The sequence below is a fragment of the Schistocerca piceifrons genome, chromosome 2, assembly GCF_021461385.2.
Source record: "Schistocerca piceifrons isolate TAMUIC-IGC-003096 chromosome 2, iqSchPice1.1, whole genome shotgun sequence".
Taxonomy (NCBI): Eukaryota; Metazoa; Arthropoda; class Insecta; order Orthoptera; family Acrididae; genus Schistocerca; species Schistocerca piceifrons.
The window spans coordinates 303,727,667-303,733,552 of NC_060139.1; the positions used below are offsets into that span (position 1 = coordinate 303,727,667).

Consider the following 5,886-nt stretch of genomic DNA (forward strand, 5'->3'; position numbering starts at 1 on the left):
GCAATGTACAGGCGTGGCTAGCATCTGATTTATGTTTCTCAGAGTGTTTCCACATTTCTGTCCATCCATCCAGCCCCTCTATACAGGGTGTATCCTCCTAAGATGCGTCAGACGCATTTTCTCTTGTGTTTCAGCAGATATTTCAAATTTCGTTTTTGCAACCTGTAGCTGGAGCCAGCCAAACAAATACCGCTCATCACGTCGTTCATGCGACGCCCAGCGTTGATGAAGAGCTTCGGTTTACTATCCGTTGAAAAGAAATTCATTTTTAAAGTGGAATTTTACTTGGCCACTTGATAGGTCGGTGCCATGTTAGCCTATTGAGTCATTAGTTTTATCGATGTGTGTTAACATCATCATCTTCGTTTCCCCTCTAACCAAAACGTGGTCGGGTTGGGGTAGCAATGGTACTTCGCCACTTTATTCGGTCTTTCCACCGTTCTTCTTCCACAATTTGGTTCCATAGCAGGTTCTTCCTCTTTAAACTCATCTTTATTGTATCAAACCAGCTTGTTCTCGGTCTTCCTCTCGACCTCTAGCCCTCAATCTTTAACTCCACCATTCTTCTTGGTATTCTTCCCTCGCCCATCCTCTTCACATGCCCAAACCATTACAGGGACAGTAAAACACGCAGTCTAACCAGTACTCCAGCAGCGGCAGCACCGCCCTGGCCTGCGCCGGCTACTACTGCCAAACACAAGCGGTACTCAGCCGCTGCTAGAGTTACGGCTATGCTTCTTATTTTACTGTTCATGGTAATACTCCCTATCAATAAAACGAATAACTGAATAGGTTAACATGAAACTGGTCTGTCGAATGTGCATTTGAAATCTCACTTTTAATATGATTTCGTTTATAATGAGAAACAAATGGACCTTTTCCGTCGAGTCTGGGCGTCGTATGAAGGACATGACGAGCAGTATTTGTTTGGGCTGACTCCAGCTACATTTTGCAAAAACGACGTAATTGCAAACATCTGCTGACACACTAACGAAATTGCGCCTGACGACCCATAAGAGAGACTTCCGGTGTTATGGACCGCCACCTAAATACAAAAGGTTTTCTCTATTCGGTCCTCGTTCGGCTCCGCTCCTTGTCTAACCGGTAGTGTCGTCTCTTGGATATAACTGTTTCGTGTAGATGAATCTGTCGTATACATGAACACCGTAGTGTCGATGAGAGACAAGGAGTTGAGGCCAACCCTGCTGCCGACACATCGCCTACTCCTTTCTAAGAACACTGTCATGTAAAGTCAGCTGATGTGGTAAACTGTTTTACCGTATGCGACTCTTCTTTTATTATATGATGATCCCACTATTAATTCTGCATAACTTGCGTTTAATTTCATTGTATAGTAAGCCAATTCTATACATTTTTTAATTATTATAAAGCGTAGCTGCAATACCCGGCGTTGCCCAGGTCAGAATGCATTGCACAATTGACGGCTTTAGGACCATTCTCCCTGTCGGATGCATACACACGTGTGGCCATACTTTCAATGTATACAGTATATGCTCATTTAATCAGCCAACGATGCGACAAATATTATTATTTAAATAAAACAGGTCAGAATCAAAAGGTACGTCATTTCATAAGTAATTCAATTTTCATTGTATATCTTCTTGTTCTTCGCGGATGGATCACTTAGGACCACACGTAACCAACATTTGTTGGCCTTCCTTTTTGCCCAGTATTCCTTCATAAGCAACGAATGGGCTAGCTTTCGTTGTGTAGACCACGTATGGCGGTTAGTTTTTCTTGTCTTCTTCCTCAAAACCCCGTGTGTTTGTGATTTTTCTGATTTCATTTCAGTCATGTAGATTTGGAGACCCTAATTCTCTCAGGTCTTTTTCCGTCTGTTTGTACCAGTTCGGTCTTGTAGATTTGTTCTTTAAAAATGTATGGATTTTGTGCGTTAACCTGTTTGAGTCCATTCTTTCTAAATGCCCCATGAATTGGATTCTTCTTATGCGCATTGTGTCTGTTGTTTTGGAGATATTTTTATATATTTCTGCAATGGGTTTTGGATAAGGCACATCATCTTTGGATAAGGCACATCGATCTCATTATTTTACGTTCTTTCACTTCTAATTCCCCTTTTAGTGTTATGTGTTGAAGGTTTAGTGTCTGAGATGCGTAGAGAGCTTACTGTTGTGCAGTGTCGTATTTTGCAGTTCCACGAGAGACTCTTTTTGTTGTAAACGTTTTTTGTTAACTGAAATGCCGTCTCGATTTTCTGGACTCTTGTTCTGACAGACTTCTTTTCATTACAATTTTCTGCGATCCATTCACCTAAATATTTAAATTATTTTACTCGAGAGATGCAGTTATTACGAATTTTGAGATCCGAAGGTGCATCTCTGATGTCAGTCACAAATTTTTGTTTTTTCAAATGATTTGTAGTCCTATTTTTGGTGCCTGCTCTTGTAATAATTCTAGCTGTTTCTGTGCATCGGTAATGTTTTGAGCGATAGAAAATGCTAAACAGTCTAATTCTGTGCCCTTATTTTTGGTCCCATTCTGTGTGCTGGTGCACCTGCTTTTCTCCATCGTCGAACAACTTTTTCAATAGCACAATTGAAGAGCATTGGGGACAGTCCATCCCCTTGTCGTACTCCATTGTCTATTTCAGATTCTGTGCTCATTTCTCCCATAAATTTTACTTTCTTTTATGACGTTTGTTGTCTTTTGATCTAGTCCAAATTCTGCTAACACTTCAAAAAAGAATTCTCGGTCCATACTATCATATGCTTTTTTTAAAGTCAACAAACGTGATGGTATAACGTTTGTTTGAAGTACTTTGCAAATATTTCAACGATTTTTTCAAGTTAAGGATTTGTTCTACGCATGATCGACATTTTCTGAGTCTACCTTGGTATTCGCCTAGTTTTGAATCCAGCTGAGGTTCTGCTTGGTTTATAGCGCTTCAGACAGAATTTTGTGTGTTATTGACAACAAAGAGATCCCACGATAATTTTTGGGGTCTGTTTTACTTTTTTTGCACGGAGGATGTATGATTGCTGTCTTCCAATCAGTGGGGTTTTTTAGTTTTCCAGATTTCATGGATAATTTCTTTGATTTTGCAATAAGATTTTCTCCTCCATTTTTCCATAATCCTGCGATGATTTGGTCTTCTCCTGATGCTTTGTTATACATTATATTTGTAGTTTTATTCTTCGGACTATGAATTAACAGATTTTAAGGTGAGCACATGTTGTACAATACGCCACGTGAAAAACATAATTCCGTTAAGTTAACACCACAGTATTGTAATGTTTTGCCCGGTATTTTTACGGCCATGCTGTAAGCCAACTTTACTGGAAATTGCGATCACTTTACACTGAAGGGCAATCCAGACAACATTAAAGATACTTGCGGTGTAAATGTCGTGTGCCCTTTTCCCTTTTGCTGGCTTCACACTGGCTTTGATGATCTTATTCTGCTGTTATTTGATGCAGTGTTGTACCATTACACAGTTCCGGGGAATTCAGATGAAGTGGTAAAATGACTAGCGAATCTACCTTCAGTTTGAGACAATGTAACGGCATTCCTGAGACACACAAAGAGTTTAAAAATTCGGTAGGAAAATTTACAAATTCATTGTCATCAGACATGGTATCGGAAATTTTGGATATTTGTGGTAAGGTCTCATGGGACCAAACTGCTCAGGTCATCGGTCCCTAAGCTTACACACTACTTAATCTAGTTTAACTTACGCTAAGGACGACACACACACACACACACACACACACACACACACACACACACACTTCCGACGGGGGGAATCGCGCGAACCGTGAAAGACGCCCTTAGACAGCGCGGCGACATGGTATCGATCGACATGTAAGTTTTCTGTGCTCCCAGAACCATCTCTTGGACAGTCTTGAGATCATTGACAATTTCGTTTTTCGTTGCTAGAATAAATCGATCGCGTAACCATTCTGAATTGGTGTACTCACTTGGATAAAAATTTCAAGAAAACTGAATACAAGGCAGAGAAAGAACAAAATGGTTTTTTTCCGGATTCTCTTTACCGTTTAAATATTCAAAACAGCTATGGTGTCAATTCCCTCGTACTCTAGGTGATGTGACGTAGTAGTCTTTTCTATTTCCAAAAATAATAAATTCTCGATTAGTTTCTTCATTTGAGGTAGCACAGTCGCATGTTTGCCAAAGGACATTTTGAAATTACCCACCTCGGCTGTTTTTCACAAGTATCCAATTTATTATACCTTGCACGATTGGCCAATTTCGGCCTTACAGGCCATATTCAAGCACAGCAGTTATCGATGTGTCGTACAGTTATCATCTTCTTAAACTGGTATACCCGTCACTTTCAAGCGCATTAGGCGCCGATGTGTTGCACAGTTACCTTTTTACTAAATGCATATATCCGCTGTTTTTTACCAGGTACATATACAAGACTACTGCGCTTGAGAACATCCTGTAAGGCCGAAATTGGCTAAACGCACAAGGATATTATATTGGACACTTGTAAAAAACAGCCGAGGTGTAAAATTTCATAGGTCCTTTGACTAATATACGGCTGTGGTATCTCACGTGAAGGAAATGACCGAGAATTTAGCATTTTTCAAAATAGAAAAGACTACTAAATCATATCACCTAGAGTACAAGGGAATTGACACCATAACTGTTTTATTTTTTAACCTAATCGCCATCTATCTTCTCTCCTCCCGAACAAGCCATGAAGGCTCAACGGTATTGACCGGCCGCCGTGTAATCCTGAGCCCACAGGCGTCACCGGATGTGGATATGGAGGGGCATGTGGTCAGCACACCGCTCTCCCGGTCGTATGTCAGTTTATGAAACCGAAGCCGCTAGTTGTCAATCAAGTAGCTCCTCAGTTTACCTCACATGGGCTGAGTGCACCCTGCTTGCCAACAGCGCTCCGCAGACCGGATGGTCACCCATCCTAGTTCTAGCCCAGTCCGACAGTGCTTAACTTCGGTGATCTGAAGGGAACCGCTGTTACCACTGCCGCAAGGCCGTTAGCCCATCTATCTTCTGGAAGCCCCTAAACTCAGTTTGAAACTGTATTTATGCTTCTACATCTATATCTACATCGATACTCTGCAAATCACGTTTAGTGCCAGGCAGAGGTTTTATCGAACCACCTTCACAATTATCTATTATTCCAATCTTGTATAACGGGGGGAAAGAACGAACACCTATTTCTTTCCGTGCGAGCTCTGATTTTCCTTATTGTATCATGGTGATCGTTTCTCCCTATGTAGGTCGGCGTCAACAAAATATTTTCCAATTCAAAGGAGAAAGTTGGTGATCGGAATTTCGTGAGAAGATTCCTCCACAACGAACAACGCCTTTGTTTTAGTGATGTCCATCCCAAATCCTGTATTATTTCATTTTCATTCTCTCCCCTATTTCGCGATAATACAAAACGTGCTTCCCTTCTTTGGACTTTTTCGATGTACACCGTCAATCCTATCTGGTAAGGATCCCAACCAAGGAGCAGTATTCTAAAAGAGGACGGACAAGCGTAGTGTAGTCTCCTTAGTAGACCTGTTACTTTTTCTAAGTATCACGCCAATAAAACACAGTCTTTGGTCGCACTTCCCCACAACATTTTCTATGTGTTCCTTCCAATTCAAGTTGTTCGTAATTGTAATTCCTAGGTATTTAGTTGAATTTACGGCCTTTAGATTCGACTGATTTATTGTGTAATCGAAGTCTAACGGATTCCTTTTAGCACTCATGTGGATGACCTCACACTTTTCGTTATTTAGAATTAATTGTCAATTTTCGCACCGTACAGATAGATTTTCTAAATCGTTTTGCAATTTATTTTGATCTTCTGATGACTTTACTAGTCGATAAAAGACAGCGTCATCTGAAAACTACTTAAGA

The 5,886-nt window shown here is 40.6% G+C and overlaps 1 pseudogene; it reads right to left on the minus strand.

Annotated features, from left to right (window-relative positions):
* Positions 1-4,896: 4,896 nt before the first annotated feature.
* Positions 4,897-5,014, minus strand: LOC124778440 (annotated as a pseudogene).
* Between the last annotated feature and the right edge of the window lie 872 nt (positions 5,015-5,886).